Source organism: Arachis stenosperma, chromosome 7 (genome assembly GCF_014773155.1).
Source record: "Arachis stenosperma cultivar V10309 chromosome 7, arast.V10309.gnm1.PFL2, whole genome shotgun sequence".
Taxonomy (NCBI): Eukaryota; Viridiplantae; Streptophyta; class Magnoliopsida; order Fabales; family Fabaceae; genus Arachis; species Arachis stenosperma.
In genome coordinates this window covers 16,907,858-16,934,191 of record NC_080383.1, presented here as the reverse complement: position 1 = coordinate 16,934,191, position 26,334 = coordinate 16,907,858, and the positions used below count along the sequence as shown (strand labels likewise).

Here is a 26,334-nt window from a genome sequence, read left to right as displayed (position 1 = left end):
AGTCAACGCCGGAATATAGATTGGTTAGTTTCGTCCGCGAAACTCATGATTGATGGATACATTTGGTAGTTTTCGTCTCTTGTGGGTAGATTTGTTAGCGTTTTCAACTTTCATAGGTACAAATGGTAGTTTACTCACCAATTAATCTTCATATTCTTCCTCAAGGTAAAAAACAATAATAACAACAACAACTTTTTCTTGATCTTGCAGAACTCATACTATAATCCAACAATATATAACCAAAATATTGTAGCACACCCACATTTAGAACTAAACAAGGATTTGGACAAGCCTGATTAAACAAACAAAATACTCCAATAATATATAACAAAAAGATGGAGTCCAATGCAACAATAAACCAAAACAACATTTGTTTAAGAGGAAGAAAAATACGAATCAATAAAAAATGGCATTAGTAACCCAGCTCATCAAGCAATTTAAAGCAACTACATAAATTCAGCAGCAAACAAAAACACACAAGTTATGTAGGTTTAGATGACCAGTGATCACCATCCCTTCTAAAAATAAAAATAAAAAAGAAACAGAAAATAAAAATGAAACCCCAACTATAATCAAACACAAGATATAAATCAAATCTAAAACTCATGCTATAATCAAGTCCTAACTATGCTATCTTTGTCAAATTAATTAAAAAAATGGAAAAGTGCTGACTCATAAAAATTGTGGACCAATTCCAAAAAGGAAAAACACCTAAAACAAACAGAAATGCCAAAAAGGAACATGACATGCAAAAGTAGCGAAAATCAAGCATGCATGAACATATATGAAGGTTTTGTTTTGGGAGACTATCCTTTTGCAGCATCAGTTTGAGAAGCTGTCGTAGTTCAGCTTCAAGACCATCTTGTGTCCAACCTGCAATTATCAAATTCAGTGACCAAGCTTTAAGATGAATTTGTTAAACCAAGGCAATGTGTTTTTTTTTAACTTATATTCTTATGGCAGAATTTGTATTTGAAGACTCTATATGTAGGGTGCATACAGTATCTGAAACAACAAAGGGGGTGAAATATTTAAGACAATAACTGATATAACAAAGCAAGAGTTCAAAACCTTATAATGTTTCATGCAGTGTTATGTCTTATGATGCATTGGCTTCCTGCAGCCAGAGCTAGATTGACTCCCAAGTGGGCTGATAGAACATGTAATGATCATCAAATCTTCAGGATTCTCACTTAGCAAGATCTACATAGCTCTGAATTCACAAGAGAAATCAGTTCAAACTAACTCTTTAGTAGGATTCTGCAAGTAGGCTCTGCAGACATTCAGTTTAGCCTTGGTTGCTTAGTAGATCTATAAGTCATGGTAGCGCAACTCAAATTCCCAGTGAAGTAGCAGTCTAGCACCTTTGAAATATTATCACCAATAATCTCTGCACGAACATTGTCCTTCTTTAAAGCAATGAAACCTGTGAGTGTCTCTAACGATGATTTCCCTACCAGAAATGGCGGAAATAATTTTTATGGCATTGTGGCAATCATCACAAATTCTTAGGTTCTTCACAACCAGTATTGGCACCCCTTCTTCAGTATTGATCAAGCCAAATGCAACAGCCAGTTTCTTGCTGTGATACAATAACTTTCTTTCCTTCTCTTCTGTTGCTACTGCTGCTTCATCTTTCATCAATGCCCATCTTATATCAGGAACATAACCTGCTTGTTTCATCTTCTTTAACATCTCTCCCAAATACTCATGAATCTTTTTTATCATTGGATGTGAAGTATCTTCAGCCACAAAGACATGCACTTTCTTATCTATCTCAATCCAACTACAACCCGGTGTCTTCTTCACTCCTCTTTCACGCATCAGCTTCTTAAGTGTCGCAGCCTCTTCCCATCTGCCAGCACTGGCATACATATTAGAAAGTACGACATATGGAACAGCACTATAAGGTTCAATCCGGAGGAACTCACTGGCTGCTTTCACTGCTAGATCCACATTTCCATGTTTCTTACATTCTCCGAGTAAAGCAGCCCATTCAATAGAGCCAGCATTAAATGGCATCGTCTCAATAATCTTCTCGGCTTCCTTGAGTTTGCCAGCACGCCCCAAAAGATCTATCATGCAAGAATAATGTTCTGCCTCTGGTTCAAACCCAAACTTCTCCTTCATCATATTGAAATATTTCTGACCTTCCTCAACTTTCCCTGTGTGTGCGCATGCAGAAAGAACAGATATGAAGGTTATGTTATTTGGGGCAATATCCTTTTGCAGCATCAGTTCAACAAGCCGTAGTGACTCAGCCTCAAGACCATGTTGTGCATAACCTGCTATCATTGAATTCAGTGATACTGTGTTGTGTTCTGGCATAGTATCAAATATCTTTCTCGCATCCTGAAGATTCCCACATTTAGAGTACATTGCAACAAGAACAGTATTCATCGAAACACGATTATAAAGGATATCGGATTTGATTGTTAATGCATGAACCTTGATGGTTTTCAGTAGCTAAGAGAAGGGGGTTGAATCTTAGCCCCATTTTCACTTGATTACACTTGCTGGTCTTTGAGGAGACTTTTTTATTTTTGTCTCGTCCTTAGCCACGAGACTTTTCTTTTTGTCTCATCACTTGGCACGAGATATTTTTTGTTTTATCTCCTATGCAGTAGAAATAGAAATGGAGTAGAAAAGAGAGAAAATTACACCCAGATATATCCTGGTTCAGCTGTTAAGTGCAGTGCAGCCTACATCCAGTCTCCATCACAACTATGATGGAATTTCACTATAATCTTTTTGATTACAGACTGTAAAGTGCTAACCCAACTTACAAGGAGATTTCCACATAATCATGAAACACAACACAGATGTATAAAGGAACTCTAAGGACATCTATGGCTTTTTCTTTTAATTTTGCACTCTCTCTCTTTTTCCGCTCTATGGCTTTTTCATACAAACCTCACTGTTTGCCTTTTTCCATGAGACTCAAGACATGACAAAATTAAACAGAAAAAATACAAAATAGAATACATTGAAGGAGAATAAAATCTGTTAGTTTATGTAGCTTTGAGAATTCTGTGCCTTGCACTCTCACTCTTTTTTCTTGAATCAAACCGTGGCTGTTCACCCTTTTTATAGAAGGGGGAAGCCTCCACAGTTGAAACAAAAACCAAGCTTAACTTCTTTTCCTTCACACATAACCGGTTCGGCCAGAGAGAGAGAAGAGGTAACCCATGCAAAATCAAACATGCAAATACCTCTAGTTCTTCCTTTGTCATCACTTTTCATCAATCCGAGCGCTCCATCCTTAGCTTGCTCTCCAAGATGAACTTCTGGCCCTTGATGCTTCATGATGATGATAGCTTCATCTGCTCCAATCTCTGCCTCTTCCATCACGTAGCCACCATAGCTACTTCCTGTGGTGGTTGAGCAGAGTCAGAGACAAGCCATCCCTCCAAGGATCTTCTCCTTGCTGGCCGAGATCTTTACTTCCGTTTTTTGGTATGGAGGAGCCAAGATCTCTTCACAATATCTTACCACAAGTGAATGAGAATCTTAGCCACAGCATACTTTATATTTTTTTTTTCTTGCCATCATTGAGATGGTCTTGTTGCTTGCTCCATCTTCTTTTTGGTGGGTAGGTGTGTAGCTTCCATGGTTGCTGAATAATGACCGAAACAAGATGAAGAAAGTGAGAGAGAGAGAGAGAGAAGAAAAGAAAAGCAAACAATGGATATTGATACATTGATTAAGAAAAGTGATTTGCTTTTACTTCCCTTAACTTTTAGGTAGCATGCCTCATCAAGTCAAGCCATCTAATCAATGACAGTTTCTCTTTCATAGTTCTCATGCAATTAATGAAAATTGAGTAAATTTGAAATCCATCATATGGCAAAAGTTGAGATCCGTTGGAAGGCATAAGGCAAATAACAAAATTTGCTTTTCTGATGAATTATTTTCGGATCATGCATTGGAGTGTATAGCAAAATATGTTTAACTTGGGCTTGTAGCAATAATTGATCAATTTGGCCCAAGTAACATAACAATCAATTCAGCCATATAATATAGAAACATTCAACAAGGCTGAATGTAAATTTTGATTTGGGCTTGCAACATTTGTTTTATTTTTCGGCCCAATAATAAACCTGCATCACAAAATTATTAATTAACATATGTTAAATGAAAATCAAATTAATTATTTTGTAATTAATATAATTAATAATGTTTAGTCATCACAAATATTAATTTAGAGTTTTCCAAACTCATCAATCTTTCCCTTGATGACAAACATTATTAAAATTGAAATGGAAAGAAATTTAAGATTGAGTAAAGAATACTCCCTTTGAATTTTTGAATTTCTCCTCCTTTCAAATTGTCACATGACTCCCCCTTAATATAGGCCATTTTTACCAAGGAAAGCACTAACTTGTAACAGTTTTAATCAAGCTTAAAGTAACAATGTTATTCAACATATTAATTTTGAAATCTTGAATGCTTGATTTATGAGCAGAGTTGGATTGATAATCAAAACTCATTTGTTATCATAAATTGATTTTCTGCTCAAACTATGATCAACAAAAAAATTCTTTGAAAATAAATTACTGTTTAAAATATTTTCCATTCAAATCAGAGCAACATACTTATGGTAAAAAAATATTTTTAGCCACAGCATGATCACAGCAATTTTCAACATTTATTTTCATACCTAATGCTTAAAGGAATTGCCAAAAATAAAGTATTCAGTAAACATGTTTACCAAGATGAATCAGAATATTCCTATTCCACTAGTAGCAAGCATATTCATCAAGATAAAACTATCACAAGAACCAATTAACAACCAGGCAGCCATAATATCAAAACAAATGCATCACAATTATAATCAACCAAGCATTATTAGTATGCATTATCAAGCATTAGGTGAGTCCTTTTAACACGGATGATCATGAATTCTCAAAAGAGAATTTCATCCCCTATTTTTCAGTTTCAATTTTCAATATTTATTCTCCCCTTTTTGTCATCAAAGGGGCACCTGCAAAAAGATTGTGACATAGAAAACAGAGTATGCAAAATATAACCCAAAGAGTATCCACAAAGTATCACAGAGTTATAGTACTAACAATATCCATCCCAACAAAACAAAGTATCAAATTGAGCCTAAGTATGCCAATATCAAAATAAAGAAAATAGTAATTAATCATCAGAGAGATCAGATTCTTCAGCGCCTTTTTCACTGGCAACACCCAACTTGTCCTCAAGATTTTCCAGCGTTATCCTCCTTGTAACTCATCCTCCCTTAATGACTGAAACCTTATTCTCAACAGCTTCATTTGTTAAATCAACTTCAAAATACTCAAAAATACTGGTGAGAAACATGCCATATGGAAGACTAGCCTTTTTGGTATCCTTTACAGATTTCCACATATGCCTTATCATAAGGTATGCAAAGAAAATTTGAGAAGAAGTAACAAGAGCAAAAAGAACAAGAAAATCAGAAACTGTTATCCGGTGGCGTGAACCACTTTGTGGTATGAGAACATGAGATATGAGTTTGTAAAGGAGAATTGTCTTATCTGGACCAAGTTCTTTGAGAGTTGGATTCATGCTATCCATTCTAGAGAGACTTTTGCAGGTTTGATTTAAAGCCATCTGGTAAGTGATCTCAATCTGTAAATCCCATTTTTTGGTCATGTATGCCCTTGGTCCCTTTTCTTTGTAGCCTAGAGCCATCCCAAAGATTGCAGCATCAAGAATTATGTGAACTCCCTTCACATAGGAGTGAATGATGCCATTCATAAGTCGCATGTTGGCATAGAACTCACGGACCAAACCGGGGTAAACTGGTTTTTGGATGTGAAGCAGTGGTGTCCATCGAAGGTTGTCAAACAGAGAAGAGACATGGATTCCTTTGTTGGTGAGTGAGTTAAGATTGACGAGTTAAGTAGCGCAGAGATGACGCTTTTTCATAACTTCATTGTGGAATTCATAGGATGCACAAGAGTCGAACCTAGATGGATCATAGTGAGAATGTGATTTTTGGAGCTTTTTCTTGAAATCCCATGTCTCCAAGTTCGCTGGCTCCTTGGTGTCATTCAAGGCAAACCGTTTAGACTTCTGAGCACTGCTTCCGGGTGTGGTTCTTTTTGGTGGTGAGTGCGACGGTGATGGACTGGTGGAAGTGAGTGATTTTCTCCTACTTCAATGCTTGGCTCTTTGTTCTTCCCACTTTTTCTTGAACTTTTTTGAGCAATCACCTTAATGTGCATGATTTTGGTCTGTTTGGTTGGAAGTGAAAGAGAAGATGAAGAAGTGGAGTGGATATGTAAGTTGAAGAGTAGGCCGAAGGGTGAGGTGAGTGGAGGGAGGTTAGAGAGGCATTAAATACTGATTTGAAAGAGATAGTGGAGGAAGTTAATGACCATCAAGGGCGCGGTTATCAACCAGAGTGGTTTCCGAGAATTTAAAAAAGTGATTTCCTTAAATCAAGGGATTAGTTGAAAGGAAAGATTTGATTTGACACTATGCTTCTTTCAACAAGATTTGATAAGACCACAAGGAGATTGTGATTTTCAAAAAAAATGAGAAACTAACAAAACGGTCATGATGGGGTTGAAGATATTTGGTAGGGCCCACAGAACTTAAATTCTGCGTAGCCTCCCCCTTGATCACATCCCTTCCAACACTTTTATTTTTATCTCGTCCATTCCTACGAGACAGAACTGAACAGAATCAGAATTTCACAAATTATCAACAAAAACAAGATCAACCATTCCCAAACTTTTTCTTAATGAACAAAATCTGTCTTCTCAGAGGGGTTTTGTAAAAATGTCAGCAAGTTAGTCTTCAGATTTCACAAATTGAATATCAATAGTACCCTTTTGCACATGTTCTCTAATAAAATGATATTTGATCTCAATGTGCTTTGTTCTTGAGTGCAAAACAGAATTTTTTGAAATATTTATAGCACTTATGTTATCACAAAATAATGGTATACTATTGATTTGTAATCTTCCAACTGCGTTTTTAACCAAATTAATTGTGAGCAACATGCAGATGCAGAGATATATTCAGCTTCAGCTGTGGATAGGGCTACGGTTGCTTGTTTTTTGCTTGACCACATGTTAAGTGAGCTTCCAAGGAAGCAACACATGCCGGATGTACTTCGTCTATCCACTCTATCTCCCGCATAATCTGCATCACAAAATTCTACTACACAAAAATCATTAGATTTTGGATACCATAATCCATAATCACTAGTTCCCTTAATGTATCTAATGATACGCTTAACAGCCGAAAGGTGGAATTCTTTTGAGTGAGATTGAAACCTTGAACATACACCCACACTTTGAACAATATCCAGTCTAGAGGAGGTAAGATACATTAGTGAACCAATCATTCTTCTATACCGTGTTTCATCCACATCTTTGCCATCATCATCCTTTTCAAGTTTAGTGTTTGGATGTATTGGTGTTTCCATTGGTTTAGAGTTTTCTAGGCCAAACTTTTTGATAAGTTCTTTTGCATACTTTCCTTGGTGAATAAAGGTACTACTAGGAGTTTGTTTAATTTGGAGGCCAAGAAAGAAAGTAAGCTCTCCCATTAAACTCATCTCAAACTCACTAGTCATGAGTTTTTCAAATTCTTCACACAAGGACTCATTGGCCGATCCAAACACAATGTCATCCACATAAACTTGAACTAGGAGAATATCATCATTAGATGCTTTAATGAATAAAGTTGTGTCCGTGGCACCCCTTTGAAAATGATTTTCTAATAGGAAGGCACTAAGCCTTTCATACCAAGCTCTTGGAGCTTGTCTAAGACCATAAAGAGCCTTAGAGAGTTTGAAAATATGATTTGGAAAATCCTTATGTTCAAAATCGGGAGGTTGAGCCACATACACTTCTCTATCAATAAAGCCATTAAGGAAAGCACATTTAACATCCATTTGAAATATTTTAAAACCCTTATGGGCAGCATAGGCAAGAAGCAACCTAATTGCTTCCATTTTAGCTACCGGAGCAAAAGATTCATCAAAATCTATACCCTCTTCTTGATAGTAACCTTGGGTCACTAATCTAGCCTTGTTACGAACAACTTGTCCATTCTCACCAAGTTTATTTTTAAGCACCCACTTAGTACCCGTAACTTTCTTACCATCCGGATGAGGTACTAGTGTCCAAACCTCATTCTTGTCAAATTGTGCAAGCTCCTCTTGCATGGCTTTCACCCATGATGGATTTTCAAGAGCTTGTTTGACATTGTTGGGCTCCAATTGTGATAAGAGTGCAAAATTGTTTGGTTCGGATTGCCTTTTGGTTGAGGACCTTGTGGTCACACCTTGAGAAGGGTCTCCAATGATAAAGTCATAAGGATAGCCCCTTATAGACTTTCATTCTCTAGGCTTCCTTTGTGGTGTTGAGCTTTGATGAACTTTTGTGGGTCTCACTGTTTCGGTTTCTCTTGCTGGCTCAGGAGACAAAATGGAAATGTCTCCTACATTCTGACGAGACAAAACTGGACTGGCAAATTCTTCATTTTGGGCAGACTTGGGATTTTCTTTGCTTGTTCCAGCTTCTTCACAATCTGAATTATTATCTATCACAGCACTGAAAATTAAATTAGAATCACAAAAAGTAACATGTATGGATTTCTCTATAGTTCTATGATCTTTGAGGTAAATTCTATAGGCTTTGCTAGTAGTGGAGTATCCAACAAACATGCCCTCATATGATTTTGGATCAAATTTGCCAAGATTTTCTTTGTTATTAAGCACAAAACACTTGCATCGAAAAACATGGAAATACTTAAGATTTGGAGGGGTTCCTTTCCATAGCTCATAAGGAGTTTTCTTTAACCCTTTTCTAATAATGGTCCTATTCAAAATATAACATGCTGTGTTTATAGCTTCAGCCCATAGAAATTTAGGAACCTCATTCTCACATAACATAGCCCTAGTCATCTCTTGAAGGCTTCTATTCCTTCTTTCAACAACCCCATTTTGTTGAGGTGTTCTAGGGCATGAAAAATTATGAGTAATTCCAAAGTCATCACAAAATTTTTCAAAGTGTTGGTTTTTAAATTCTTTTCCGTGATCACTTCTCAAATGTGCCACTTTTAAATCTTTTTCATTTTGAATTTTCTTGCAAAGGTTTGAAAAAGCATGAAAAGTATCATTTTTATGAGCAAGAAAAAATACCCAACTGAATCTAGAGTAATCATCCACCACTACCAAACCATAGTATTTTTCTCCTAAACTTTGAGTTCTTGTTGGACCAAAAAGATCAATGTGTAACATCTCTAATGGCCTTTTGGTTGAAATTCCATCTTTTGGTTTAAAAGAAGATTTAACTTGTTTGCCTAATTGACAAGCCTCACAAGTAAGATCCTTATCAAAATTGATTTTGGTAATTCCTCTAACCAGATTTTTCTTTACTAGCTTAGAAATTTGGTACATGCTAGCATGACCCAACTTTCTATGCCATAGCCATTTTTCAGATTCAAAAGAGGTAAAGCATGTTACATTTTGTTCTTTCAAGTCCTCAAGAGTTAATCCATACACATTGTTGCATCTTTTAGCTTCAAAAAGAATATCCCCAGTTTTCTCACAAACAACCAAACACACAAACTTTCTAAAAATAACTTCAAATACTAAATCACACAATTGGCTTACACTAAGTAAATTATGTTTCAAACCATTTACAAGAAGAACATCATTTATACAAGATGAAAAGCTTTTACCAACTTTTTCAACGGCCACTATCTTTCCTTTACCATCATTACCAAAAGTGACAAGTCCTCCATCATATTCATCAAGCTTTATGAAGAAGGTTGTCTTTCCGGTCATGTGCCTAGAGCATCCGCTGTCCATGTACCACATATTTTTCTTCCTCTTGGACGCTAGGCATACCTACAAAATGAGCTCAAGTGACCTTAGGTATCCAAATCTTCTTGGATCCTTTCACGTTAAACCATCTCCTATGTCCCAAACCATTGTAATTAAAAACAACTTTGTAAACTTTATCACCAATCATTCTTTCACCAAAAAAATATTGAATGGGAAAATGACTGTTTCGGTTGCATAGCCTACAAAACCTTGGAGTTGTTGTTTTGTTAAAGTAGGTTGGATCTTGAAACCTTGTATCATTAGAAGATGAAGCTTTATTTTCAAAAGAAGGTTTCTCATCAGATTTGTAAAACCCCAAACCAGCTTTATCAAAAGTGGTTTTTGACTAGCCAATATTTGATTTAAATTTTCAGAACTTTGAGTAAACTTGGCTAAGTCATTTTTCAGATTTTTAATCTTTTTCAGCAACTCTTCATTTTTCTTAAAATAATTTACATATGCAACAACAGAATGGTTACTTTCACAACTTCTAAGTTGGGCTTTTAACTGCTTATTTTCTTCAATAAGATCACAGGCAGTTTCGGCCTCTCTTAGCTTTTTCTTGAGAAAACCATTTTCAGTTTTAAGAATGATAATTTGTTGTTTAAGGTCATGGTTATCAAGTAGAAAACATCTTATTTTTCCAGAAAGGTGGTCTATCATAAGATGAATATCTTCAGTGTTAGGGTTGTGAAAGACTACCTGATCTATGTGATCTGCCATGAGACATGGTTGTGACTTGGTCTCGGATTTCTCATCATCATCATTTGAGTCATTTTCCAAATCTTTCCATGAAGCTATTAGTCCCTTCTTCTTTCCTCTTATTGGCTTCTCCTCCTTCTTTAACTTGGGACATTCAGATTTGAAGTGCCCCATTTTCTTGCAGTTGTAACAAATTATTTTGCTAAGGTCTTTCTTCATTTTCCTTGAGCTGCTGCCTTTGCCTTTGAATTTCACCATTTTTCTGAATTTTTTGGCAAACAACACAAATTCATTTTCAGAGGAGTTATCACTGGATTCATCATCCAGGGGGTTAGTTACAGAAGAAAAAGCAATTCCTTTCTTTTTTGACTCTTTTTTCAAGTAAGTGTTTTCAAAAGCAAGAAGGTTTCCTCTCAAATCATCACATGTCATGGAATCAAGGCTACTGTTCTCAGAAATAATTAAAGCTTTTGTTTTCCACTCTTTAGTGAGACATCTCAACACTCTTCTCACAAGCACAGAAGAAGAATGTGTTATTCTCATAGCATCCAAGCCAACAACGATGGTGTTGAACCGTTCAAACAGTCCATCAATGGATTCTTCTTCCTTCATTGCAAACATTTCATACTCTCTGTTTAACATGTCTATCCGAGTCTTCTTCACAATGGTGGTTCCTTCATGAATGATTTACAATTTGTCCCAGATTTTCTTTGCCATTGTGTATCGTGATACCCGTCGGTATTTCTCGAAGCTGATAGCACAGTTGAGTAGATTTACAGTCTTGGCATTGAGCTCCACCTTCTTTCTATCTTTCATAGTCCAGCTTGCTTCTGGTTTAAGAGTGACTACTCCTTCAGCACTTGTGTTAGTTGAAAACTGAGGACCCTCTAGGATGATCTTCCAAAGCCTGTAGTCTACTGCTTGCACAAAGATTTTCATTCTCTCATTCCAATAGGTATAGTTTTTTCCATTGAAAAGAGGCGGTCTGTTACTTGACTGTCATTCTGTAAGGTTGTAGGACACTAGATTTGAGCCACTGCTGATCTTTTCTCCAAGCTGCAAAGCTTGATCTCTTTGAGACCAAACTCTGATACCAATTGATGGTTTTCAGTGGCTAAGAGAAAGGGGGTTGAATCTTAGCCCCCTTTTCACTTGATTACACTTGCTGGTCTTTGAGGAGACTTTTTGATTTTTGTCTCGTCCCTAGCCACAAGACTTTTCTTTTTGTCTCGTCACTTGGCACGAGATATTTTTTGTTTTATCTTCTATGCAGTAGAAACAGAAATGGAGTATAAGAGAGAGAAAATTACACCCAGATATATCCTGGTTCAACTGCTAAGTGCAGTGCAGCCTACATCCAATCTCTATCATAACTATGATAGAATTTCACTATAATCTTCTTGATTACAGACTGTAAAGTGCTAACCCAACTTACAAAGGGATTCCCACAGAATCATGAAACACAACACAGATGTACAAAGGAACTCTAAGGACATCTATGGCTTTTTCTTTTAATTTTGCACTCTCTGCCTTTTTTCGCTCTATGACTTTTTCATACAAACCTCACTGTTTATCTTTTTTCATGAGACTCAAGACATGACAAAATTAAACAGAAAAAATACAAAACAGAATATATTGAAGGAGAAGAAAATCGGTTAGCTTAGGTAGCTCTGAGAATTCTGTGCCTTGCACTCTCACTCTTCTTTCTTGAATCAAACCGTGGTTGTTCACCTTTTTTATAGAAGGGGAAAGCCTCCACAGTTGAAACAAAAACCAAGCTTAACTTCTTTTCCTTCACACATAACCGGTTCGGCCAGAGAAAGAGAGAAGAGGTAACCCATGCAAAACCCAACATGCAAATACCTCTAGTTCTTCCTTGGTCATCACTTTTCATCAATACGAGCACTCCATCCTTGGCTTGCTCTCTAAGATGAACTTATGGCCCTTTATGCTTCATGATGATGATAGCTTCATCTGCTCCAATCTCTGCCTCTTCTATCACGTAGCCACCCTAGCTACTTCCTGTGGTGGTTGAGCAGAGTCAGAGACAAGCCATACCTCCAAGGATCTTCTCCTTGCTAGCCGAGATCTTTACTGCCATTTTTGGTATGGAAGAGCCAAGATCTCATCACAATATCTTACCACAAGTGAATGAGAATCTTAGCCACAACATACTTTATGTTTTTTTTCTTGCCATCATTGAGATGGTCTTGTTGCTTGCTCCATCTTCTTTTCGGTAGGTAGGTGTAGCTTCCATGGTTGCTGGTAATGACCGAAACAAGATGAAGAAAGTGAGAGAGAGAGAGAAGAAAAGAAAAGCAAACAATGGATATTGATACATTGATTAAGAAAAGTGATTTGCTTTTACTTCACTTAGCTTTTAGGTAGCATGTCTCATCAAGTCAAGCCATCTAATCAATGACAGTTTCTCTCTCATAGTTCCCATACAATTAATGAAAATTGAGTGAATTTGAAATCCATCATATGGCAAAAGTTGAGATCCGTTGGAAGGCATAAGGCAAATAACAACATTTGCTTTCCTGCTGGATTATTTTCGGATCATGCATTGGAGTGTATAGCAAAATATGTTTAACTTGGGCTTGTAGCAATAATGGATCAATTTGGCCCAAGTAACATAATAATCAATTCAGCCATATAATATAGAAACATTCAACAAGGCTGAATGTAAATTTTGATTTGGGCTTGCAATATTTGTTTTATTTTTCGGCCCAATAATAAACTTGCATCACAAAATTATTAATTAACATATGTTAAATGAAAATCAAATTAATAATTTTGTAATTAATATAATTAATAATGTTTAGTCATCACAAATATTAATTTAGAGTTTTCCAAACTCATCAAACTTGATTTCCCAAGGAGGAAGATAAATTAGAGCAAGCACTAACGACACACACGAAACTACAATCATCTGGACGAAAGCCACCACATTGCATCTTGCGAAAACAACAGAGGGCATCTGGTGCACGAAATTGTGATCATCAATGACACCATCAACATGGTACGCTCAATTGAAATCTCAACTCTTTATCACAACTTCGCACAACTAACCAGCAAGTGCACTGGGTCGTCCAAGTAATAAACCTTACGCGAGTAAGGGTCGATCCCACGGAGATTGTTGGTATGAAGCAAGCTATGGTCATCTTGTAAATCTTAGTCAGGCAGATTCAAATGGTTATGAATGATATATGAATAAAGCATAAAGATAGAGATACTTATGTAATTCATTGGTGAGAACTTCAGATAAGCGAATGGAGATGCTTTGTCCCTTCCATCTCTCTGCTTTCCTACTGTCTTCATCCAATCCTTCTTACTCCTTTCCATGGCAAGCTGTATGTTGGGCATCACCATTGTCAGTGGCTACAGTCCCGTCCTCTCAGTGAAAATGTTCAACGCACCCTGTCACGGCACGGCTAATCATCTGTCGGTTCTCAATTAGGTTGGAATAGAATCCATTGATTCTTTTGCGACTGTCACTAACGCCCAGCCTTCAGGAGTTTGAAGCTCGTCACAGTCATTCAATCATTGAATCCTACTCAGAATACCACAGACAAGGTTTAGACCTTCCGGATTCTCTTGAATGCCGCCATCAATTCTAGCTTATACCACGAAGATTCCGATTAAGGAATCCAAGAGATAAACATTCAAGCCTTGTTTGCTTGTAGAACGGAGGTGGTTGTCAGGCACGCGTTCATAAGTGAGAATGATGATGAACGTCACATAATCATCACATTCATCAAGTTCTTGAGTGCGAATGAATATCTTGGAATAAGAACAAGCTGAATTGAATAGAAGAACAATAGTAATTGCATTAATACTCGAGGTACAGCAGAGCTCCACACTTTAATCTATGGTGTGTAGAAACTCCACCGTTGAAAATACATAAGAACAAGGTCTAGGCATGGCCGAATGGCCAGCCTCCCAAAACGTGATCAAAAGATCTAAAGTGATCAAAAGATCTAAAGTGATCAAAAGATTCAAAGTGATCAAAAGATGAAAATACAATAGCAAAAGGTCCTATATGTAGAGAACTAGTAGCCTAGGATTTACAGAAATGAGTAAATGACATAAAAATCCACTTCCGGACCCACTTGGTGTGTGCTTGGGCTGAGCATTGAAGCATTTTCGTGTAGAGACTTCTCTTGGAGTTAAACGCCAGCTTTTGTGCCAGTTTGGGCCTTTAACTCCCATTCTTGTGCCAGTTCCGGCGTTTAACGCCGGGCAGTTTTGAGCTGATTTGGAACGCCAATTTGGGCCATCAAATCTCGGGCAAAGTATGAACTATTATACATTGCTGGAAAGCCCAGGATGTCTACTTTCCAACACCGTTGAGAGCGCGCCAATTGGGCTTCTGTAGCTCCAGAAAATCCACTTCGAGTGCAGGGAGGTCAGAATCCAACAGCATCTGCAGTTCTTTTCAGCCTCTGAATCAGATTTTTGCTCAGGTCCCTCAATTTCAGCCAGAAAATACCTGAAATCACAGAAAAATACACAAACTCATAGTAAAGTCCAGAAAAGTGAATTTTAACTAAAAACTAATAAAAATATACTAAAAACTAACTAAAACATACTAAAAATAATGCCAAAAAGCATATAAATTATCCGCTCATCACAACACCAAACTTAAATTGTTGCTTGTCCTCAAGCAACTGAAAATCAAATAAGATAAAAAGAAGAGAATATGCAATGAATTCCAAAAATATCTATGAAGATCAGTATTAATTAGATGAGCGGGGCTTTTAGCTTTTTGCCTCTGAATAGTTTTGGCATCTCACTCTATCCTTTGAAATTCAGAATGATTGGCTTCTATAGGAACTCAGAATCCAGATAGTGTTATTGATTCTCCTAGTTAAGTATGATGATTCTTGAACACAGCTACTTTATGAGTCTTGGCCGTGGCCCAAAGCACTCTGTCTTCCAGTATTACCACCGGATACATACATGCCACAAACACATAATTGGGTGAACCTTTTCAGATTGTGACTCAGCTTTGCTAGAGTCCCCAATTAGAGGTGTCCAGGGTTCTTAAGCACACTCTTTTTGCCTTGGATCACAACTTTATTATTTTTTTTCTTTTTCTTTTTCTTTTTCTTTTATTTTTTTCGTTTTTCTCTCTTTTTTTTGTATTCATTGCTTTTCTTGCTTCAAGAATTATTTTTATGATTTTTCAGATCCTCAATGACATGTCTCCTTTTTCATCATTCTTTCAAGAGCCAACATTCATGAACCACAAATTCAAAAGACATATGCACTGTTTAAGCATACATTCAGAAAACAAAAGTGTTGCCACCACATCAAAATAATTAATCCGCTATAAAATGCAAAATTCATGCAATTCTTCTCTTTTTCAATTAAGAACATTTTTCATTTAAGAAAGGTGATGGATTCATAGGACATTCATAACTTTAAGGCATAGACACTAAGACACTAATGATCACAAGACACAAACATAGATAAACATAAGCATGATTTTTTTTCGAAAAACAGAAAAATAAAGAACAAGAAAATTAAAGAACGGGTCCACCTTAGTGATGGCGGCTTGTTCTTCCTCTTGAAGATCTTATGGAGTGTTTGAGCTCCTCAATGTCTCTTCCTTGTCTTTGTTGCTCCTCTCTCATGATTCTTTGATCTTCTCTAATTTCATGGAGGAGGATGGAATGTTCTTGGTGCTCCACCCTTAGTTGTCCCATGTTGGAACTCAATTCTCCTATGGAGGTGTTGATTTGATCCCAATAGTTTTGTAGAGGAAAGTGCATCCCTTGAGGCATCTCAGGGATTTCATGATGAGTGGGATCTCTTGTTTGCTCCATCCTTTTCTTAGTAATGGACTTGTCCTCATCAATGGGGATGTCTCTCTCTATGTCAATTCCAACTGAATAACAGAGGTGACAAATGAGATGAGGAAAGGCTAACCTTGCCAAGGTAGAGGACTTGTCTGCCACCTTATAAAGTTCTTGGGCTATAACCTCATGAACTTCTACTTCCTCTCCAATCATAATGCTATGAATCATGATGGCCCGGTCTATAGTAACTTCGGACCGGTTGCTAGTGGGAATGATTGAGCGTTGGATAAATTCCAACCATCCCCTAGCTACGGGCTTGAGGTCATGCCTTCTCAATTGAACTGGCTTCCCTCTTGAATCTCTCTTCCATTGGGCGCCCTCTTCACAAATGACTGTGAGGACTTGGTCCAACCTTTGATCAAAGTTGACCCTTCTAGTGTAAGGGTGTTCATCTCCTTGCATCATGGGCAAGTTGAATGCCAACCTTACATTTTCCGGACTAAAATCTAAGTATTTCCCCCGAACCATTGTAAGCCAATTCTTTGGGTCCGGGTTCACACTTTGATCATGGTTCTTGGTGATCCATGCATTGGCATAGAACTCTTGAACCATTAAGATTCCAACTTGTTGAATAGGGTTGGTAAGAACTTCCCAACCTCTTCTTCGAATCTCATGTCGGATCTCCGGATATTCACTCTTTTTGAGTTTGAAAGGGACCTCGAGGATCACCTTCTTCAAGGCCACAACTTCATAGAAGTGGTCTTGATGCACCCTTGAGATGAATCTCTCCATCTCCCATGACTCGGAGGTGAAAGCTTTTGCCTTCCCTTTCCTCTTTCTAGAGGTTTCTCCGGCCTTGGATGCCATAAATGGTTATGGAAAAACAAAAAGCAATGCTTTTACCACACCAAACTTAAAAGGTTTGCTCGTCCTCGAGCAAAAGAAGAAAGAAGAGAGTAGAAGAAGAAGAAATAGAGGAGATGGAGGTGGCTTTGTGGTTCGGCCAAAGGGGGAGAAGTAGTGTTTAGGGTGTGTGAAAATGAGGGAGTGAAGATGGGTTTATATAGGGGTGGAGAGAGGGGTAGGGTTCGGTTATGGGAGGGTGGGTTTGGGAGGGAAAGTGGTTTAAATTTGAATGGTGAGGTAGGTGAGGTTTTATGAAGGATGGATGTGAGTGGTGAAGAGAAAGATGGGATTTGATAGGTGAAAGGTTTTTGGGGAAGAGGTGTTGAGGTGATTGGTGAATGGGTGAAGAAGAGAGAGAGTGGTGGGGTAGGTGGGGATCTTGTGGGGTCCACAGATCCTGAGGTGTCAAGAAAAAGTCATCCCTGCACCAAGTGGCGAGCAAAATTGCTCTCTGTGCCAATTCTGGCGTTAAACACCGGGCTGGTGCCCATTTCTGGCGTTTAACGCCAACTTCTTACCCTTTCCTGGCGTTTAACGCCAGTCTGGTGCCCCTTTTTGGCGTTAAACGCCCAGAATGGTGCCAGACTGGGCGTTAAACGCCCATTTGCTGCCCTTACTGGCGTTTAAACGCCAGCAAGGTCTTTCTCCAGGGTGTGCTATTTTTCTTTCAATTTTTCATTCTATTTTTGCTTTTTCAATTGATTTTGTGACTTCTCATGATCATCAACCTACAGAAAACATAAAATAACAAAGGGAAATAGATTAAATATAACATTGGGTTGCCTCCCAACAAGCGCTTCTTTAATGTCAGTAGCTTGACAGTGGGCTCTCATGGAGCCTCACAGATACTCAGAGCAATGTTGGAACCTCCCAACTCTAAACTTAGAGTTTGAATGTGGGGGTTCAACACCAAACTTAGAAGTTGGTTGTGGCCTCCCAACACCAAACTTAGAGTTTGACTGTGGGGGCTCTGTTTGACTCTGTTTTGAGAGAAGCTCTTCATGCTTCCTCTCCATAGTGACAGAGAGATATCCTTGATCCTTAAACACAAAGGACTCTTTATTCACTTGAATGATTAGTTCACCTATGTCAACATCAATCACAGCCTTTGCTGTGGCTAGGAAGGGTCTGCCAAGGATGATGGATTCATCCATGCACTTCCCAGTCTCTAGGACTATGAAATCAGCAGGGATGTAATGGTCTTCAATCTTTACCAAAACATCCTCTACAAGTCCATAAGCTTGTTTTCTTGAATTGTCTGCCATCTCTAGTGAGATTCTTGCAGCTTGCACCTCAAAGATCCCTAGCTTCTCCATTACAGAGAGAGGCATGAGGTTTACACTTGACCCTAAGTCACACAGAGCCTTCTGAAAGGTCATGGTGCCTATGGTACAAGGTATTGAAAACTTCCCAGGATCTTGTCTCTTTTGAGGTAATTTCTGCCTAGACAAGTCATCCAGTTCTTTGGTGAGCAAAGGAGTTTCGTTCTCCCAAGTCTCATTACCAAATAACTTGTCATTTAGCTTCATGATTGCTCCAAGGTATTTAGCAACTTGCTCTTCAGTGACATACTCATCCTCTTCAGAGGAAGAATACTCATCAGAGCTCATGAATGGCAGAAGTAAATCCAATGGAATCTCTATGGTCTCAGTGTGAGCCTCAGATTCCCAGGGTTCCTCATTAGGGAACTCATTGGAGGTCAGTGGACGTCCATTGAGGTCTTCCTCAGTGGTGTTCACTGCCTCTTTCTCCTCTCCAAATTCGGTCATGTGGGTCATGTTAATGGCCTTGCATTCTCCTTTTGGATTCTCTTCTGTATTGCTTGGAAGAGTACTAGGAGGGAGTTCAGTAACTTTCTTACTAGCTGACCCACTTGTGCCTCAAAGTTTCTAATGGAGGACCTTGTTTCAGTCATAAAACTTTGAGTGGTTTTGATTAGATCAGAGACCATGGTTGCTAAGTTAGAGTGGCTCTGCTTAGAATTCTCTATCTGTTGCTGAGAAGATGATGGAAAAGGCTTGCCATTGCTAAACCTGTTTCTTCCGCCATTATTATTGTTGAAACCTTGTTGAGGTCTCTGTTGATCCTTCCATGAGAGATTTGGATGATTTCTCCATGAAGAATTATAGGTGTTTCCATAGAGTTCTCCCATGTAATTCACCTCTTCCATTGAAGGGTTCTCAGGATCATAAGCTTCTTCTTCAGATGAAGCATCCTTAGTACTGCCAGGTGCATCTTGCATTCCAGACAGACTTTGAGAAATCAAATTGACTTGCTGAGTCAATATTTTATTCTGAGCCAATATGGCATTCAGAGTATCAATCTCAAGAACTCCTTTCTTCTGATTTGTCCCACTGTTCACAGGATTCCTTTCAGAAGTGTACATGAATTGGTTATTTGCAACCATTTCAATTAGTTCTTGAGCTTCTGTAGGTGTCTTCTTTAGATGAAGAGATCTTCCAGCAGAGCTATCCAATGACATCTTGAACAGTTCAGACAGACCATCATAGAAAATACCTATAATGCTCCATTCAGAAAGCATATCAGAGGGACACTTTCTGGTTAATTGTTTGTATCTTTCCCAAGCTTCATAGAGGAATTCTCCTTCCTTCTGTCTGAAGGTTTGGACTTCCACTCTAAGCTTACTCAATTTTTGAGGTGGAAAGAACTTTGCCAAGAAGGCATTGACTAGCTTTTCCCAAGAGTTCAGGCTTTCTTTAGGTTGTGAGTCCAACCATATCCTAGCTCTGTCTCTTACAGCAAAAGGGAATAGCATAAGTCTGTAGACCTCAGGGTCAACCCCATTAGTCTTGACAGTGTCACAGATTTGTAAGAATTCAGCTAAAAACTGATGAGGATCTTCCAATGGAAGTCCATGGAACTTGCAATTCTGTTGCATTAGAGAAACTAATTGAGGCTTAAGCTCAAAGTTGTTTGCTCCAATGGCAGGGATAGAGATACTTCTCCATAGAAGTCGGGAGTAGGTGCAGTAAAGTCTCCCAGCACCTTCCTTGCATTGTTGGCATTGTTGTTGTTTTCGGCTGCCATGGGTTCTTCTTCTTTGAAAATTTCTGTTAGGTCCTCTACAGAGAGTTGTGCCTTAGCTTCTCTTAGCTTTCGCTTCAAGGTCCTTTTAGGTTCAGGGTCAGCCTCAACAAGAATGCTTTTGTCTTTGCTCCTGCTCATATGAAAGAGAAGAGAACAAGAAAATATGAAATCCTCTATGTCACAGTATAGAGATTCCTTGAGGTGTCAGAGGAAAAAGAAAAATAGAAGGAAGAAGTAGAAGAATTCGAACTTATCAAAAGAGATGGAGTTCGAATTGTTCATTGAGGAATAGTGTTAGTCAATAAATAGAAGGATGTGAGAAGATGGGAAGAAATTTTCGAAAATGATGTAAAAGATTTTAAAAATATTTTGAAAAACTTTAATTGATTTTCGAAAACTAAGAGTGGAAAAGAAATTAAGTGATTTTTGAAAAAGATTTTGAAATTAGAAATAAAAAAGATATGATTGAAAACTATTTTGAAAAAGATATGATTAAGAAGATATGATTGAAAAGTTATGGTTTTAAAAAGATGTGATTGAGAAGATATGATTTGAAAAACAATTTAAAAAGATTTGATTTTAAAAATTAATGACTTGGCTAACAAGAAAAGATATGATTCAAACATTAAACCTTTCTCAACAGAAAAGGCAACATACTTGAAATGTTGAATCAAATCATTAATTGATAGCAAGTATTTTTGAAAATGGGAAGAAATTGATTTTGAAAAAGATTTGATTGAAAAGATATGATTTGAAAAAGATTTGATTTTGAAAAATTTTGAAAACTTGAAAAAAAAGTTTGAATTGAAAACAGAATCTTCCCTCTTGTGCCATCCTGGCGTTAAATGCCCAGAATGGTGCACATTCTGGCGTTTAATGCCCAAAGCACTACCCTTTTGGGCGTTAAACGCCCAACCAGGCACCCTGGCTGGCGTTTAAACGCCAGTTTTTCTTCTTCACTGGGCGTTTTGAACGCCCAGTTTTTTCTGTGTAATTCCTCTGCTGTATGTTCTGAATCTTCAATTCTCTGTATTATTGACTTGAAAAGACACAAATTAAAAATATTTTTGGATTTTTAATAATGAGGAATAATCAAAATGCAACTAAAATCAAATAACAATGCATGCAAGACACCAAACTTAGCAGTTTGTATACTACTGACACTAACAAAATGAGAATGCATATGAGAAACAACAAAACACTCAAGTCAAGAGAATTTAAAGATCAGAGCAATGAAATCATCAAGAACAACTTGAAGATTAATGAAGACACATGAATGAATGCAAGAAGAACAGAAACATGCAATTGACACCAAACTTAAAATGAGACTCTAGACTCAACAAGAAACATACAATATTTTTGGTTTTTATGATTTTGTAAATTTTTTTGGATTTTTTCGAAAACTAAGTGGAAAAGAAAATAAAGGTATCAAAATTCTTAATGAGAATTCCAGGAATCATGCAATGTTAGTCTAAAGCTTCAGTATAAAGAAATTAGGCATGGCTAGCCAAGCTTCAGCAGGACATTACATTCAAGAGCTAAATTTATGAGAATCAATCAGCTTTGGTGATGATAAGAACATCACCTTGAAACACTAGAATTCATTCTTAAGAACTCTGAAAAATACCTAATCTAAGCAACAAGATGAACCGTCAGTTGTCCATACTCGAAACAATCCCCGGCAACGGCGCCAAAAACTTGGTGCACGAAATTGTGATCATCAATGGCGCCATCAACATGGTACGCTCAATTGAAATCTCAACTCTTTATCACAACTTTGCACAACTAACCAGCAAGTGCACTGGGTCGTCCAAGTAATAAACCTTACGCGAGTAAGGGTCGATCCCACGGAGATTGTTGGTATGAAGCAAGCTATGGTCATCTTGTAAATCTTAGTCAGGCAGATTCAAATGGTTATGAATGATATATGAATAAAGCATAAAGATAGAGATACTTATGTAATTCATTGGTGAGAACTTCAGATAAGCGAATGGAGATGCTTTGTCCCTTCCGTCTCTCTGCTTTCCTACTGTCTTCATCCAATCCTTCTTACTCCTTTCCATGGCAAGCTGTATGTTGGGCATCACCGTTGTCAATGGCTACAGTCCCGTCCTCTCAGTGAAAATGTTCAACGCACCCTGTCACGGCACGGCTAATCATCTATCGGTTCTCAATCAGGTTGGAATAGAATCCATTGATTCTTTTGCGTCTGTCACTAACGCCCAGCCTTCAGGAGTTTGAAGCTCGTCACAGTCATTCAATCATTGAATCCTACTCAGAATACCACAGACAAGGTTTAGACCTTCCGGATTCTCTTGAATGCCGCCATCAATTCTAGCTTATACCACGAAGATTCCGATTAAGGAATCCAAGAGATAAACATTCAAGCCTTGTTTGCTTGTAGAACGGAGGTGGTTGTCAGGCACGCGTTCATAAGTGAGAATGATGATGAACGTCACATAATCATCACATTCATCAAGTTCTTGAGTGCGAATGAATATCTTGGAATAAGAACAAGCTGAATTGAATAGAAGAACAATAGTAATTGCATTAATACTCAAGGTACAGCAGAGCTCCACACTTTAATCTATGGTGTGTAGAAACTCCACCGTTGAAAATACATAAGAACAAGGTCTAGGCATGGCCGAATGGCCAGCCTCCCAAAACGTGATCAAAAGATCTAAAGTGATCAAAAGATCTAAAGTGATCAAAAGATTCAAAGTGATCAAAAGATGAAAATACAATAGCAAAAGGTCCTATATGTAGAGAACTAGTAGCCTAGGATTTACAGAAATGAGTAAATGACATAAAAATCCACTTTCGTACCCACTTGGTGTGTGCTTGGGCTGAGCATTGAAGCATTTTCGTGTAGAGACTTCTCCTGGAGTTAAATGCCAGCTTTTGTGCCAGTTTGGGCCTTTAACTCCCATTCTTGTGCCAGTTCCGGCGTTTAACGCCGGGCAGTTTTGAGCTGATTTGGAACGCCGGTTTGGGCCATCAAATCTCGGGCAAAGTATGGACTATTATACATTGCTGGAAAGCCCAGGATGTCTACTTTCCAACGCCGTTGAGAGCGCACCAATTGGGCTTCTGTAGCTCCAGAAAATCCACTTTGAGTGCAGGGAGGTCAGAATCCAACAGCATCTGCAGTCCTTTTCAGCCTCTGAATCAGATTTTTGCTCAGGTCCCTCAATTTCAGCCAGAAAATACCTGAAATCCCAGAAAAACACACAAACTCATAGTAAAGTCCAGAAAAGTGAATTTTAACTAAAAACTAATAAAAATATACTAAAAACTAACTAAAACATACTAAAAACATACTAAAAACAATGCCAAAAAGCGTATAAATTATCCGCTCATCAGCATCCTCAGATAAGTCCTCATTCTAGGAATATCCAAAAATCATTGTGTTCCATACAACCCAATTTGGTGCAGTAATCTCTTCAAACACCTTCCTGCACTCTAACATGCCCCCTGCACACTTCGAGTAGAAGTCAATCAAACCACTTCCTACATGAGAATTCCTATGGAACCCACTCTTAATCATCTTAGCATAAAACTGCATCCCCCCTGTCAAATCCTTGAGGGAAGTAAAGGCAGTCAAAACACTAGCCATAGTGAACATGTCAACCTCCAATCCCATCCTAACCATCTCACAGAACAGTGCCAGTGCTTCTGATCCCTTGCGGTGTTGCCCGCATGGCCGCACACCACAATCATCGAGTTCCAAGAAACCTCATCCCTCCCACCAAGTCCCATCTCATGAAACAGCCTTTTCGCCTCACACAAGAATCCCTCCTTGCTATAACTCGTGAGCATGGCATTGTTAACAGAAGCATAAAAATCAAACCCACCCATCACCACGAAGCAATGAAGCTGCCTGATCAACCCCACACCATGGCCGCAGCAGGCATCTATGATGCTGGAGAGCGTGAACCCGTCGATAGCAAGACACTTCTCTCTGACCTCCCTGAGCAAGCTCAGTGCCTCCTCACAGTCGCCACACTCAGCGTAAGCACTAATAAGGGTGTTGTAGGAAACAAGGTTTGGTTGGGGAATTTGGTCGAACAGCTGGCGGGAAATGTGGGGAAGGAAGTGTTTGCCATAGGCATTGATGATGGCATTGTAGGAGAACACATTAGGGTGCTCAGTGAGGTCAAAGGCACTTCGGGCATTGCGGAGAGTGCCGCATTTGGAATAGAGAATAGTGAAATGGTTAGAGAGGTATATGGTAATGTTATCATTGTTGTTGCTGTGGGATTTGAAGAAGAGTGCGTGAAGGGCTTTCCCTGCTAAAAGGTTTCTTTCTGATATGCATATTTTGAGAAGGTTCCGGAAGGTGTGAGGGTTTAGTAATTGCCATGGGTTCACGACCAGTTGATGAGTGAATTTTTTTTTGCCGGTATAGAAATTATCAAGTAATCAATCGTAGTATAGTCTAAACCGACGCAAAATCCATCATCAAACAATTCTACAATCTATAACCGAGAGTATTAATCTCCCGAGTCGTTCTTACCTAGGAATGCTACAAGGATGCATGCTATTGGTTAAGTGGTCTTTTGGGGCTTGAAGAGTGTGGCATAAAAGTGCTAATAAAAGAAAACAACAATCAATCAATATTGAAAGCCTTGGCCAAGGTTGAACATTGGAAGTTCCATCACTATAGCTTCCTTCAATTGTGATAACAAAGGAGTGTTGCTTCACTTAGTTAACCCCTAATCATAGAGGAAAGTCAAGTAAAAGTAATTAACTCAAGTCACAAGTCCTAGTCTTACCCTAGGGAAGTCTAGCTTTAGTGCACTCTAAGTCAATTAGCAATTCTCAATTCTCAATCAACAATTGACATCCATTATTCAAGTGTCTCCAATGACTCAACCACTAGGCCAAGTGAGGGAATGCTACTCCATATCTAAAGTTGGCATTTTCTCAAATATTTGGAGAGCAAGAATGAAAGACATAGTAAAATTGAGAAGAGGTTTAGAATCAAAGTGATTCAACACAAGAGATTAACAACAATCAACAATGAACAACAATGAAAATGAGATCCTCAATGAATTAATAGAATCTAAAACAACAAAGTTAAACCTAAGATCTATAAGAATTGAACAATTACAAACACTAATTGAGATTAGAGAAGAGGATCTACAACATGAACAAAGTAAATTGAGTGTTGTAATATATCTCACCAAGGAATGGTTGAGAATGGAGAAAATAAAGATGAATCCTAGAGAGAGGTTGGAGTCTCTCTCTACAAATGTAACTAACTAAAAATATCTAAAAAAACTTGTAAAATGAGTCTCTGGATGTGAATGTATCTCAATCCCCTTCAATCCTTGGTTCTTATATGCAATTTGGCGCCAAAGTTGGTTGCTGAAACATTCCAAAATCGCCAGGCACATGTTGCAATAACAGAATCATTTACGGACTATGACGCGTGCGCGCACGGTATGCGTGCGCATCCCTGGCTTATTCCACAATGTGCGCGCGAGCGCCTTGTGCGCGTGCGCGTGCATGGCCGAGATCAATTCTTTGGCTTTTTTGTGCTTCTCTCCACTTGCATGCTTCCTTCCTTGCTCCTTTGATCCATGCCTAGCCTATTTCAACCTGAGATTACTAGCAAACACATCAAGGCATCTTATGGAATCAAGGATGAATTAAAATTATCAAATTAAAGGCTTAAAAAGCATGTTTTTACACTTAAGCACAAATACGGGAGAGATTACAAAACCATGCTAATTCATAGGCCAAATGCGAGAAAAGGTCATCAAAATACTCTAAATTTAATGCAAGATAAACCCTAAAAATGGGGTTTATCACCAGTAAGCCAAACATGTATCATGTTGCATTTGTTTGCTTTGTCTGGGTGTGCATAATTATTTTGGTTTGTCTATCTGATAAATTCTGTTTAACTGATAACTGTGATACATTCTGTTTAACTGATAACTGTGATACTTACTGTAACTGTTCTTTAAATGTCTTTGCCTTACATTTGTTTGTGTTTGTGATTGTCTTTTTATTTTGAGTACTTTGGTGATG

General features: G+C 38.1%; 1 non-coding gene and 1 pseudogene across 1 annotated transcript; one reads left to right on the top strand and one right to left on the bottom strand.

The window, feature by feature from the left end:
• Positions 1-1,377: 1,377 nt before the first annotated feature.
• On the bottom strand, positions 1,378-24,642 carry LOC130939484 (pentatricopeptide repeat-containing protein At3g49710-like; annotated as a pseudogene).
• On the top strand, positions 19,787-19,894 carry LOC130942379 (small nucleolar RNA R71). Its single transcript, XR_009070951.1, has one exon. It is a non-coding gene; the product is annotated as a small nucleolar RNA R71 (small nucleolar RNA).
• Positions 24,643-26,334: the final 1,692 nt, after the last annotated feature.